This window comes from Anopheles ziemanni, chromosome 2, assembly GCF_943734765.1.
Source record: "Anopheles ziemanni chromosome 2, idAnoZiCoDA_A2_x.2, whole genome shotgun sequence".
Classification (NCBI taxonomy): domain Eukaryota; kingdom Metazoa; phylum Arthropoda; class Insecta; order Diptera; family Culicidae; genus Anopheles; species Anopheles ziemanni.
Genome location: NC_080705.1, coordinates 42,582,558 through 42,595,635, shown reverse-complemented (window position 1 = coordinate 42,595,635; position 13,078 = coordinate 42,582,558).

Sequence of the window (13,078 nt, the reverse complement as noted above, 5' to 3'; positions counted from 1 at the left end):
ATACAATGAAATTAATGTACTTAAGAAATATAATGTGACCTTTAAACAAATTTTTAACAACATCAACGGGTCAGCTAGTTATATATATATATATATCATATTTATGCTGATGAGTTAACCTCGGCCTTTTCTATTGGATTCTTCAGAAAATTTCTAACAAGGCTTATTATTTCATCACAATTGAAAGAATATTTTAGAGACAAGAAATTTAATAACAAAAACCTTCAATGATAAATTTAGCAATCATTAAAATAACCAAACCTTACCTAAACACACTTAAACTGTAAAATTGAGGTAACTATTGCAACATAATCAAGATGTAAGTTCTCTGGTTATTTATAAGTGCTTTTCACGTATTTTGCATAATATTCACATTTAAAACGAGCTAGTAAAAATAAAACAGTGATACAAAAACCAAACTAAAAGAATCACCATCACTAATGTTGCCACCATGATCTGTTAATTCGCAGCCCTACCACTTTCTCCCTTGGCTTTTTCTGACAAACTAAACGCCTCCCAATCTTCAAATCAAATCGTGCTGATCGTTACGTTCGATAGGGTTCCCTCTCCACGACCCACCCTCCCCGCTTTTCGCACCCTTCGCAAATGGCATCCGATCGAGACGTGATCGGGATTTTACCCGAAACGCATCGAATTCCTGCCACTGGGGTTTGCCGGTAATACACCGACCCTCGACAGCTAAATGATCCCTCCCCTTCCCCCTTCGCCTCTCATCATTGGCGATCACAATTCCGTGCCGGTCGCCATTAAAGGAGCTAACTCCTCTGGGACCATGCCCGCCAGAGGAACATTCATTCACCAACGCTGGCGTTCAGTTGCCAGTTTTGTTTTCTCATGCTGAACCCTTGTCCCACGGCTAGCCCAGGCCTAGGAGGCCGAACAGATGAGGTCGTTACTGGTGGCTTGTTTTACTAATTAAGTAATTACCGGACACTGGCCGGGGAGTGCAATTGCCGTATTCGGCGAACCGAATGGGTCCCGATCGATCACGCTTATGTTTCGATAGCGTTGGGAGGAGCGTTAAAAAACTGTGACTGAGAAGGATTCAGGACAAACGTTCACAGTTCGCAAATATTGCATTCCTCCAATGCATTGGGGCTTTGAATGATGTAACATCAGTATTTCGCAAAAAAAAAATGGCACGGAACTATCTAGGCTTGTCAGAAACGTTTGCAAACCGTAGGTCACCAGCTGCCCAACCTTTAAGTGATTCTTTTCGATTGTCAGCCCATCCTTCAGGTGGTAAAGTGAAGAAGATTCAAATTGTTCGGTTTAAATCTGATCATCTAAACTGCAATCCCACACCCATACTAAACAGAAACCAATCCTGATCAGCGGAGGACGATTCTCCATGTTGCATAATAACAGCATGTTTCGCTGCTCTTGACATGATCCTTTCCCTACCGATGCCACAATATCTTTTTTAATCAATCAAAGACTCATAACTCAGACATAATCCACCTAGCTTCGAAACCTAAAATAGGTTGAGACGGACTCACATTAGAAACCCACGGATGAGTTGATGCGATTATGAACCGTTTGGCGCTTTTTGTTTCAACACCGAAAAGCCCATCCCCTTGGAAACTAGAAGAACAAGAAAGTGGGGAATGAGGTGTTTTGTTTTCCTTTTCGTTTGCTGAATGTCTCATCCCCTTGCACGTGCCCCCAGTCATGTCGGCCAAACCTTGCAATTCGGTGCAGCGTTGCACCAGCTCGTTGCTGTGAAGTCGAAAGCGGCACCTTATGCTTCAAACAACTGGACCAAACAAAGAACCCATTGTGCGGTGGTTGAGACCTTTCGCGGTTTGTTGTGTTTGTTTCGCTTTGTTTTTCGCTTCAATTTACCATAGTTTTTATGTCTGCCCCGCCATCGTTAGCGCGTTGTCTATTTATTAAGATTTCTCTCGTCACTCCTCGCAACTCGTTGCCTTCTGCCGACTCTAGTATTCCTACCGTGTATCGCGATGGAGCATTAAAAGTAAGCAAACAGTGGGTGATGTTGAACAGGGAGGGAGAAAAAAACAAAACCAGACGATACACATATTTTTGCAATGGGCTATGTTTCAGTTTCGTGACACGATCACTACCGGACCGGCATTAGACGAACGATAGTTGCACGACCACGAGAATGTAGGTCAACATCATGTGGTGCCTAGGGCTGATAGTGTGAACAATTGTAATAATAAACCTTAGCAATCCAATTTATACTTGGAATTATATGCAAACAAGAATGTAAAACATTTTATTGCTCACTAACCCAATTTAATAATTTTATGTTTGTAACAGAAGGCTAATAAGACCTTCTTGGAACTAGCAAGACCGAAGACAGTCGTTACGCACAGAAGAAAAAAAAGGAAAGGAAAAGGTTTGAATCAATTTGTGATCAATTAGCAACTTTTACCCGCACCTGGTATTTTAGATCAGGATAATTTCAGTTGTCTTAGTAGCATCGCGAATTTTACAAATTATTTTTATGATCACTAAAACATTCACCCATGGATGTGGGAAAACTATGGCAACGATAGTTTTCCTACCAGCTCGATAGTTTTTTTAATAAAGTAATGGATACAGTCAAAAACGGATGGGTGTTCAATTCATTCACTCGATTCTTTTCTTCCAAACAAGGAAAAAGTAATCATTCTAATGAGCTTATCAGAATGTATAAATAATTGCAAAAACATACCTTATCAACTTTTCCATACTTATTAAAGCAGTACTCCTTACAATAATCTGGCTATAAACTCTACCCACCAACTTGATTGAGCCATTTATTGACCAAAAAGTAGTTTCAATGTTCCCGCACTATTTACATAACCTCATTTTGGATAGGCTTTTTCGGCTTGATCTTGTATCACCCGCATTGACAGCGTGACATATGAGTCACGCCAGCCCAGAGTCCTTCGTGCGACGTCCGACGCTTTAAAGGTCCTTGCGAAGCACACGCTTTGCAATGCTGGTGGGTTTTCCAGCGTGATACCACTTACCGCGCATATCACGATCTCCATCAGCAATAAGGAGACAAGGTGTGTGCACGCGATTGGCTGAGTGTGTGTGTGTGGGTCGATTGGAGTAATATTTCACCAGCGCCGTAACGGCAAAGTAGTGCAGCCCGTCCACAGCGCACGCCTTATAAGTGGAGCGATAATTGTATCACCGTGGCCGAATCGGTGGAACCTCGCTTTGCTCGGTTGCAAACGGAAAACGCCCCACTCCACCCACCACCCATTGCCCACTACACCTAAGCCTAGAGCCAAAGGAGACTGGTCAGCCTTGAGACAAGTCCACCCGTCCACGCCACCACGGCCCAGTTGGACCGGCGAGTGTTGTTTAGTTACTGCGGGTAGTTAATTCTTGTTCTTGTTTTTCGTTTTTATTTATTCTTCTCGAACGCCCTCTCCAACGGCTTACAACGTTCCATTCTCTTCGTCGGTTGAGACATTTTATATTAAACTGAAAGTACTGCTCAAACCTGCCACGCTTCCAACTGCTGCAATCCGAACCCGAAGATAATGCCGTCTATGGGAACTCGTGGAGAACTCCCACCACACTCCCGATTCCCATCAAAAACCAGATGCAATCGTCCGGCGCGGCCAGAAAAGGGAACGGGAAAAGAGATATGTTTGACTTTGTTGCAAGTGGGTGTTTTTTTTTTCAACCTCCTCCCCACCCGGGCGAGGTTGTGTGGGACATTAAATTGTCAGGGTCAACCTGGTCTTGATAAAGATATATAGATCGTCGGTTAGCCGGTTTAAGCCTCTCCTACCCGCTGCCGTCCCACCGTCATCATGTTGCACTCGAAATGCATTCGGGATTGGCGCAAGGTTCCTTTTTCCATCGACGGGACTTGTGGTAGCGGAAATGGCAGCCAATAATAGTTAAGAGAAAAACAATAACGTGTTTCACGTGAATAGGTCACACCAATGCTTCGGTACGACCAGTTGAAATGAATGTTTTACAAGTGTTCAACTTTTTGTGATCAAAACAACGGAAAACCGGTCATGTACTTGTGCCTTCCAACCTTCGCCGATCGCCAATTTTAATTCTTCAAGTTGAACGACATTTTGGCATGTGTGACATTTTGTCACTCAATCGAAATTTATCAAGTATGGATATTTTTGTTAGTCAACACCATTCTGCGAGACGAGACGAAGGATACGAGACTCTAAATCCGTCCCGGGTTAAGCTTTCAATCGACGCCTCAAACCTTGTGCTACCCATTATTTAGACATAATCATAGTCCATAAAATACTTCCTACGCCCGGGCGGCCATTTTTCCACCCGACCATCGAAATGTCTAACCTCGACTGAGAGATATCTCCATAAAGTTCCGCACGGTTCCGCCACCCCAGGAAGGCTGCAACAATTTTGCACAAAAACACACAAATGCGGAATGACTTCCTTGGCGCCACATTCGCTAAAACTTTGCTACAATGGTGGCTGGTTGTGTGTGTTTGTGAAGGAGAGAAAGAGTGCGTGTTTGGTTGGTTCTGTTATTATGAAAGAAATAAAGCAACAACTGATCGCGGTATGTCATTGCAAAGGTTGGAGGCCGGAAAATGAAACCACACTCGCGCACTTTTGTCTGGGAAGAAGGGATTGCTAGCATTATAATGCCCACTCCGGGGGAAGCGCGGAGCATAATAATGTGACCAATCAGGGCGCCCCACCTTGTATTCTAGTGGGCTCAGAAATTTAAAGGAAAAATAAGTGAAAACACCCTCTATATTTACCTCGGCGAAAAAGGGGGTTGTTTTGCAATCGTATAAAACGTTACAAAAATAGACCCTCCCCTGCACGATGTAACGCCACCGAAACGGCAAACCCAAGTCGAGTCCGTTCTTGTGACACAAGAACGGTTGAGGTAACTAGAGGAAAGGGAAACACAAATACCCATTACCACACTGGGTAATGGGTGTCCCTGTTTTTGACCGCGAGATCCACAAGAATCAGAGCACGGTTTAACCTCAATCGAAATCGAAAAATGAGGTATTTTCGCTGCCCGAAGCGAAAACAGGGAATTGCGGACACGGCCTACCGTGGACCGAAGTAGAACCATTCCGAACACGACCGACCAACACGATTGTGGGCACGATTCTGGTGGCATATTCAACGTACCCGGGGTGGGTGTGCCGGAAAAGTTTTCACTAGCAACCGTATGGAAACGAAACGAGGCTAATTAAACTCGCCTGCTTGAAGAGTGATGCTATCGGTTGCATAACGCGGTTCTTAGTTAACCTTTACCAGTGCCCTAGAGGTGGTTTGTAAATGAAAGAATTATGGAAACCGATTCAAGTTTATCCTTCCCTGGCCGCAATGTTACATCAGCCGCCAGCGCAAACCTCCGGCGAAGACCTTCCAACTTCCGGCCACCGCTTTCCACTGGCTTTTCTAACAATGGCTCGTTTTAAAAAGAAGCTTCTACCTGGTGCCCCACCTCAGCCAAACCCGAAAGGTGTTAAAAACTTCCGTTCCGACTCGTGCCGTCTTGGTGCATCGGCAAGGAAACGGATGGAACAGTTTGCGGGCAATCTGGAGGCAAGCCAGCAAGTGCAGAAAATGCTAATGTTGGCAAAACACCACACTATCGAAAGTAAATCGACCATGAAACGAAAATCGGTTCATTGCAATGGATTTTTCCACCTCGAGTTGGAATGGAAAACGAGTCTCCCACACGGCTGCAGGAAGTCACTTCGTTATGGTTTGTTTGCCTGAATTGATACGGGAGTTTAAAATTGAATTTTGATTGTGCCAATAAAATGCAAGCCTTTGTGTTGTGACCTTCTTATCGCCGGCACCAACACCGACGGGGACTGGTGAATGGAGAATAATTTAACGTGCTGTGTTCACAAGTCCATGACAAAACGAGAAAATTAATTCCCGGACAGAATGGGCGTTTTCCATTACTGACGCAGATCGGTGTCCAACGGAAGTATTTGTGGGGGAGCCTTTTATAAAGAACTTAAGATGAGATATTAATAATAAAGCGCCAATGTTCATTATGCTTCAACAACGTCCTTCATTTGAGAAGTAGGAGATGTTTATGTAGCTCTGGGTGGGTGAAGAAATAAATTACCGTGCTGAATATGATTTATTTTTGGTTATGATTTGATTAAATCAATTTTCCAAACTAAGTGCGTGCCACAGACGATTGTGTTCCACGTTAAAAAGCTTCCCAGGAAACGCTTTGTCTTTTGGATTTCTCACAATCTGTTTTCATAAACATTTGGCTCCCGATTATCAAACATAAATGTGTTTGGATATCAACTCTGTTTGGTGAAATCAGAATGGATGTTTTACTTTGAAGCTAACAAATCCTAAACAAACAAACCATTTCCTCATTCTTTGGCCAGAAAAGAGCAAGTAAACGTAAACTTAATGCTAAATACCAGCGAATCGTTTTCGTTGCATAATTGAGCTCAAACCAAAACCCTACGGGCTGGCCTCTACTGTAATGAACTAAACAAACACCTCGGGCCATTTAGTACCGCCACCATCAAAGGCGCCTTTTTTCCGGTTAATGATAATTGCCCCCTTTTTCGCACTCCGATCCTTGTGCATTTGCAAATCCTGCCAAGCCGGACGATAAAACGATAAACCGTCCTTTCTTTTCCGCAAACGGAACACATCGCGCTTGAGCGGTTGGAATAGAAGAGAAAAAAAACATCAGTCGGCACTAATGCCCTTCTAGCGCAAGCGCAATACAACATTATCACGCGTACGGACAAGTATCGGGTTACAAACTCCCTCCCTAAGGTAACCGGTTACACGTTGTTCTCCGTCGGGTGCATTTATTAATCCCGGGTTTCTGCACTTCGTGAATACCGATCTAATGGGTAGTGCGTATGTTTGTGTCTGTGTGTATATGTCCATGGGACAGAATTAGAGCGAACGCGGCGATTAGTGTCATATAGTTTTCCACCGAGCAATTAAATGCAAGTCCCCGCATGATGCAATGTTGAAAATCATCATTTGTTCAAACTCGAAGCGCCATCCGAAGGGTCGTTTTTGTGACGGTTTGCTTTATTTTCTCACGCTGACAAGCCCTTTTTAACGCCCGACAACAAGTTTTTCTTTTCAATATTTCCCCCTCGCCTAGACGGCTAGGAAGTCAGCCCTTCACTGATAGGCTGGTCGACCGCATTGCGTAAATGAATCACAGAGTGTCCCGGCGACTCATAAATCAGCGATCAATGTGGTCGGTCCACCCGCGACAAACACCACAAGACTCAGCTAATGCCGTTAGCCTTAGTTTGTTTGCTTCCCGCAGGGTTTCTTGTGCCTTTTCGCCATTGCACCGGATGCAGGTTTATGTTCGGCAGTAAAGGAACGTATGGCTGCACGCTTGGTATCCCTTCAGTCACCCTGCTTGAAGCTTGAAACCGAGTCGTCGACGAAAAAAGCGCCCCAAGTGACTACAAATTACGCTCAAACGGGCTTACAAACGAACTGAATCGATCCGATCCATGCTTGAGATGACATGATCTCCGGCGCCCATGCGCATGTTCTGCACACTTTAAATCATTGCGGGCGGGTGAAACCCACTCGGCCCGACCCACCCGAAACCCGACAGAATTTGTCTGTTCGCGCATTGGACTGGACAGTGGCCCTCGTGTGTGTCTATGTGTGTGTATGTGTGTGTGCACCGTAGACGCCAGTTCCGTTACCGTTCGCTGCAAATCACTGCAATTGCGAGCGCGGTGTTCTTGGCGAAACGAAAGACTTCAACCGTTGCCCGCAAGCGACGAACCCCCTTCGTCGTTTGAATCCGGCGGAGGGTGGCGAGTCGGAATAAAATAACCCGTAGCCATAATTGTACTTCGATCTGATCCTGATCTCGTCTCCCCCGGTCTATGGACCGATCGATCGGGGGTGGTAGCACCCGAAATCGTCATTAGCCACTGCAAAACGAACCAACGCGGGCGCCGACAGCGGATTGATTCCGGTTGAGCGGATTACGAGCACGAGACACACTGCCCTAAGCGGATCACCGTCGTCAGCGTTGGTCTGCACCAGACCTCAGCCCCGGAGCTACTTACATGACTCACAGCTCCTTTTTGAAATCAAGCCCCCGCTTTCTTCCGCTCCTCTCGCGCCTTATTCTGGCGCAAATAATTAGCTCGAGATAGAGTTTTCCCAAATGCGCCCTCGCCCGGCGCAACGGAGCACGGGGTGGGTGAGTTGGCGTTAAATCAAAATGTCAAAAGCGAATGGCGGGTGGAGCGATTGGACATCGGTCCGCTGCTAACGGGGGTCGTAAATCGAATCCCCGGCCCGCGGTAGGCTAGCCGAGATTGAGTGTAAGAACGCTGGTTAGATTAATGTGTTCCAATTTACGGCCCATTGTATAATTGATTTTTATTCTTCACGGTGAGTGTGCGATTGTTCAAACAATATTTAGTATCTAATTTATACGACAACATTAGTGAGCGGTGGAACCGTAAATGTAAATCAATCGTAAATTCAAAAGAAGCATTAAGAATTGAATGTAAAAGAAATTGTTCATTTTTATTGCACGCTCGTTTCCGCTTTCAATAATTTTGGCAATGAACTCGGCTTTGTTTGTGAGGGGGAATCATAAATATCACCGCATTCTAGGTTGATCAAATCAATGCAAGTGACTTGTTACCGTGCAAAGTGATTGATCTCTTGAGGGCAACCTCTTTCGTGTCGGTGTACATCATTAATATAACGACACCACCGTCGATCCCGTTGGCATAGGGCACAAAAGATCTTAATCTACGCTTTTCATCATCATACAGCGATTGTAATTCGATCCAGAATCCCCTTCTCTAATGACGCTCTAGATTTATGATGTGCCAAAATGTGGTTCGGATGATGATGGTGATGATGGAGATTTCATTTACAGTTCAGCTTCAGTCCAGCGAGTGGCTAGTTGAAACATCTTTTGTAGAAGTGGAAAGATTGCCAAAGTGGTAACGGGCTGCTTTTGAGCAATCGAACGGGCCACCTTATACCATTGAGTCGAATCGAATACCAAAAGACAGTCGGCCGTCGCAGCAACCTAACACTAATAGTATGTAAACCGATCCGAGTGGGGTAAAAATCGAACCTCTCGACCATCGCATGTGCATTGACGTTGCCGCCCGCCCCAGACCTGCTTGGGTGCGGTTTGCCAACGGAAGAGTTTGAAGCCCGAAGACGATTGCTCGCAATAAAAGTTTCGCTTACGTCTTGGGCAACTTCCGTCAACCCACGTGTGCGAGGTCGCGTCTGCTCGGTCGAAAAGCTTCTCCGTTCTGGTGTTGGTTCAATCAACTTCGATGCCGTCCGTCGCCCTCCATAATCGGTATCGTGGTGGAGGGGCTCCGGGCGTGCTCTAAGACTATATCACCGCAATTAGAGAACGTGTCCCCAGTGTTCGACCGAAATGGTACCCTCTTATTGAACTCCCCCGGGATCTGGGACCAATCAAAACGCGAATCATTACGCGAACGGCGGTGGCTCTTCCGACAAAAGGTGTAGGCGCCGACTCGAAGACCCGAAGAACCCCAGCGAATTACCCAGGAGAGGTTCGAGGCAATTTCGCACAACCAACAGAGACAACCACTCCCACCGCTGGTGAAGGTCATTGGCTTTGTTTTCCGAACGGTTCAATCTTGATACTGTTGTGACAGCTGGTCATACGTCAGCTCCACGAGAGCCCGCGCACAATGGTCAGCCTAAACGAGCGTTTCTCGAGAACTCCGCAAAAAGGCCTCCTTCAGATCGACCACCGCTTGCCGAAGTTGGACATTGAATAACGGTCGTTAAAAGTACCCCGAACCCGACAAACAAACTGTTCTGTCCGAACGCCCAGCGGTGAATCACTCAGCGCACCAGTTCCTTAATCCAACTCTTGGGTGGACGTGATCGGGCGATCCAGGAAGTCCATTGACCACAGACACCCACAGCAGCTCGAAGGCAAGGCCCAGTGAAAGGCGGTTGCAATACTTGACGTCCGTCTCGCCGTCTCACAACGCCAGCGTCACCAAGAACATGACGTCGCCCGAGAACCGGGGCCCATTGATTGTCCTGTCAAGTTCCCGCGGACGGCGGCGCAGCTCTTCGATCGCTCCGGGAAGATAATCATTTGCCATTCAGCCGAAAATGGACCCACCGTTCGCTACCGAGGTGGGGTTTTGTTTTTTCCCTTCTCAAATGGAGAAATGTCATGATTGTAAATTAAACATTCATTGACCCCAGGCGACATTCCGTGCCGTTTGGGTCGAACGTAAAGGCCGCCACCTAGAATGTTGCCTCCTACCAGCAATAATTCTTTCCCCCCGAACACTCCCGTTATTGGAGTCCCCCGTGCCAGAACATAATCTATTCGTTTCGGGTGAGAGTTTCCGCTAGCGGATCGAATGTTTTACGACCCCTCGGGTGACAACCCCCGGGATCGTGACATTACAATCGAGAGAGAGAGGGAGAGACCAATTTTCCTACACGGAGGATTTATACGAGCATCGCAATGGGCATGTTTTATCCACCTCCGATTCGGTTGACGTTGTACAAATTTATTCGCCCACCTAAGATAAACCCTACAAATTCCGTCAGCTGTTGCTGCAAGCAATCCTTCGACTCTCACGCGCCGTGTCCCTTCCGTGCGGCCTACGCAATGAAACCACGCGCATCTTTCACGGCCATGGGGCGAATAATTGCATACGCAATGTCGAGGGCGGTCGGAGCTTGACAAACGATTCGATGGTAGGTTGTTAAATGGATTCGGGAAAAAATAACAACCTCCCAACAGACGCCGGAATGGATATTCGATCGTTAGGGAAGACACGGCGCCGTCAATGATTGCAGGCAATTGGCGAGTTCCGGAGCCTGTGTAGGTGTTGCCAGCAATGACAGAGCACCACGAAAGTTGCAGGAAGATGTATCCCTCGGGATCGGAGAAGGCGGGCTGGCGGAGCGAGCATGTTTATTGAATGTCAGGGACCCGAGCGCTTCATCTCTCGCTCTCGAGTGTTTTTGAACTTGAACTTAGCCCTCTCCTACACTCCAGGTGCTATCGAATGGCAACGACCGCAGTCACGTAATGCTTACGACTTTCGCTCGGTGGAAGGTGAAGATGGGCTCTTGAAGCTAAACCCATGTCGTCTTCAGCTCCGAAGCCTGGGGGGGGGAAGCATCATGTATGCCATCTTTTACCGGTTTATCGTAAACCCGTGTTCCCGGACGAACGCAGGCAACATCAACATCCATCCTCCACACCGACGCCGCGATTAATGGTTTCAATTAAGTTGTAAGTCTTCGCTCCGAAGGCCGGGTGGAGAAAACTGAATGCTTAGGGAAAACCGCGACTCCCACGAAATCAATGCCACCGGATGATTGTTCTTTGGCGATCGGCTCCACTCGTGTTGGATCAGTACTATCGCTGATAGATCCTCCAGCCGCGGGGGTGGAAAAAATCAATTCTATGCATCTCGTTCTCCGCAAACATTCATCGGGGCCATGCTTCCCATGGCCGGAATCTATTCAAATGACACAACACTCAACGTGAATGGACAGCTGAAGGAAGGAAAGCGACGATCGGGTGGATGGGAAGGTTCAATCTAAAATTCTGTGAATGTATGTTTTCCCGTCCATGTATATTTAACGGTAATGGAAAAGGGTTTTTAATTGTGCTAAAAGCGTGGGTGGTTGTAAAATTATTTTTGCACGATGGAGTACTTTCCATTAATCCTCTGTTACATTGTATGAAAACCTTAACAAACGTTGAAGGTTTGTATCATGCCATTATTTGAGAACATATTAAAGTTTCAAATTATTTAAAGGGTTTGCACATTTATCAGTACTTTTAATTGTATAAAACGAACTTTTTTTTAAATTATGTATGTCTATGTTGATTCTTTTCTATGGTTACAAACGAAAAATACGTAAATTTGTAAACAACACCGATAAGAAAGAGCATTTTTGTCTTAAGTAATTGAAATGTTTTTCTATTTGTATGAATTTAATAAATTTCCAAATTATATTTTACAAAAGTTTATAAACAGCAATCCCGCTTGCAAGTGGTTGTAGCTTATTGTACTCAATATTTGTTCGGAAACTGTTCGTTGCTGTATGTTTTTTTTTCTAAATTGATATGAAATATACTACAGTGATACAAGATAAAGTATAAATATTACCTTCCACCACCAAAGTTTTTACATGCTCATACTTATTTTATACAGAGTGTCTCATTTATTATAAGTTGTTTTCATGTACTTTGGTTTTCGTTCCTTTAAACGGTGTAGTCTTTTCACATATTTTATTTTGAGTATTGAATATTGCAAATATTTAATTATAGAAACGGTCGTGCTCTACACAATTCCTAAAATACAATTTTACCAAATTCTTCATTCGTTTAAAAACTCACTTGAAATGGGTTGCCATCATTTACAGTGTAGAAATATTAACAGAAATGAAAACGAATATAGTCATCATAATTTGACAAAAAGAGGTCTCATTTACGGTCAACAAATGGTCCATAAAAGCTGCCATAAAATCGTTCTGATGACCGTTTATCTAACAGTATCATAAAACTACGCCCAAGCTAAAAACTCAGGCCTCCAGCAAACGCGATCCTCCTAGAGTATGAATCAACCGATTGATCCGATCGCTATGATGATGATTAGAAGAAAATAAAAACGCACGATAATGATCACGGTGGCCGTTAGTGCTTGTCGCTTCTCACACTGTATGGCTCTGTCAGTGTGATCTGGTGCCGCTTGTAGCCTTCCATACCCCTCCGAAATTATTTGGCAATAAATTCCACCAACGCCTCGGGTGTCGGTGATTTATGATCAATGGCGCGGTTTTGCATGTTCTCCATTCGCGGGAGTTGCCATCCACAGTTGCACCCTGCGGTGTTCTCCAATCATGGATGTCGAAGAGTGTCCGACTTGGTACGTGTACGGGATCATTAGCTTGGGGGTGTCCGTGTGTGTGTTACTTCATTAAGAGATACGATCAAACGATCGAAGTAGCGTCCAACTCGTTCGGGGGGAAGTTGAATAGTTTGACACCTGCCATGTTTGTTCGTACCACCCGACGGACACTTCTGCCA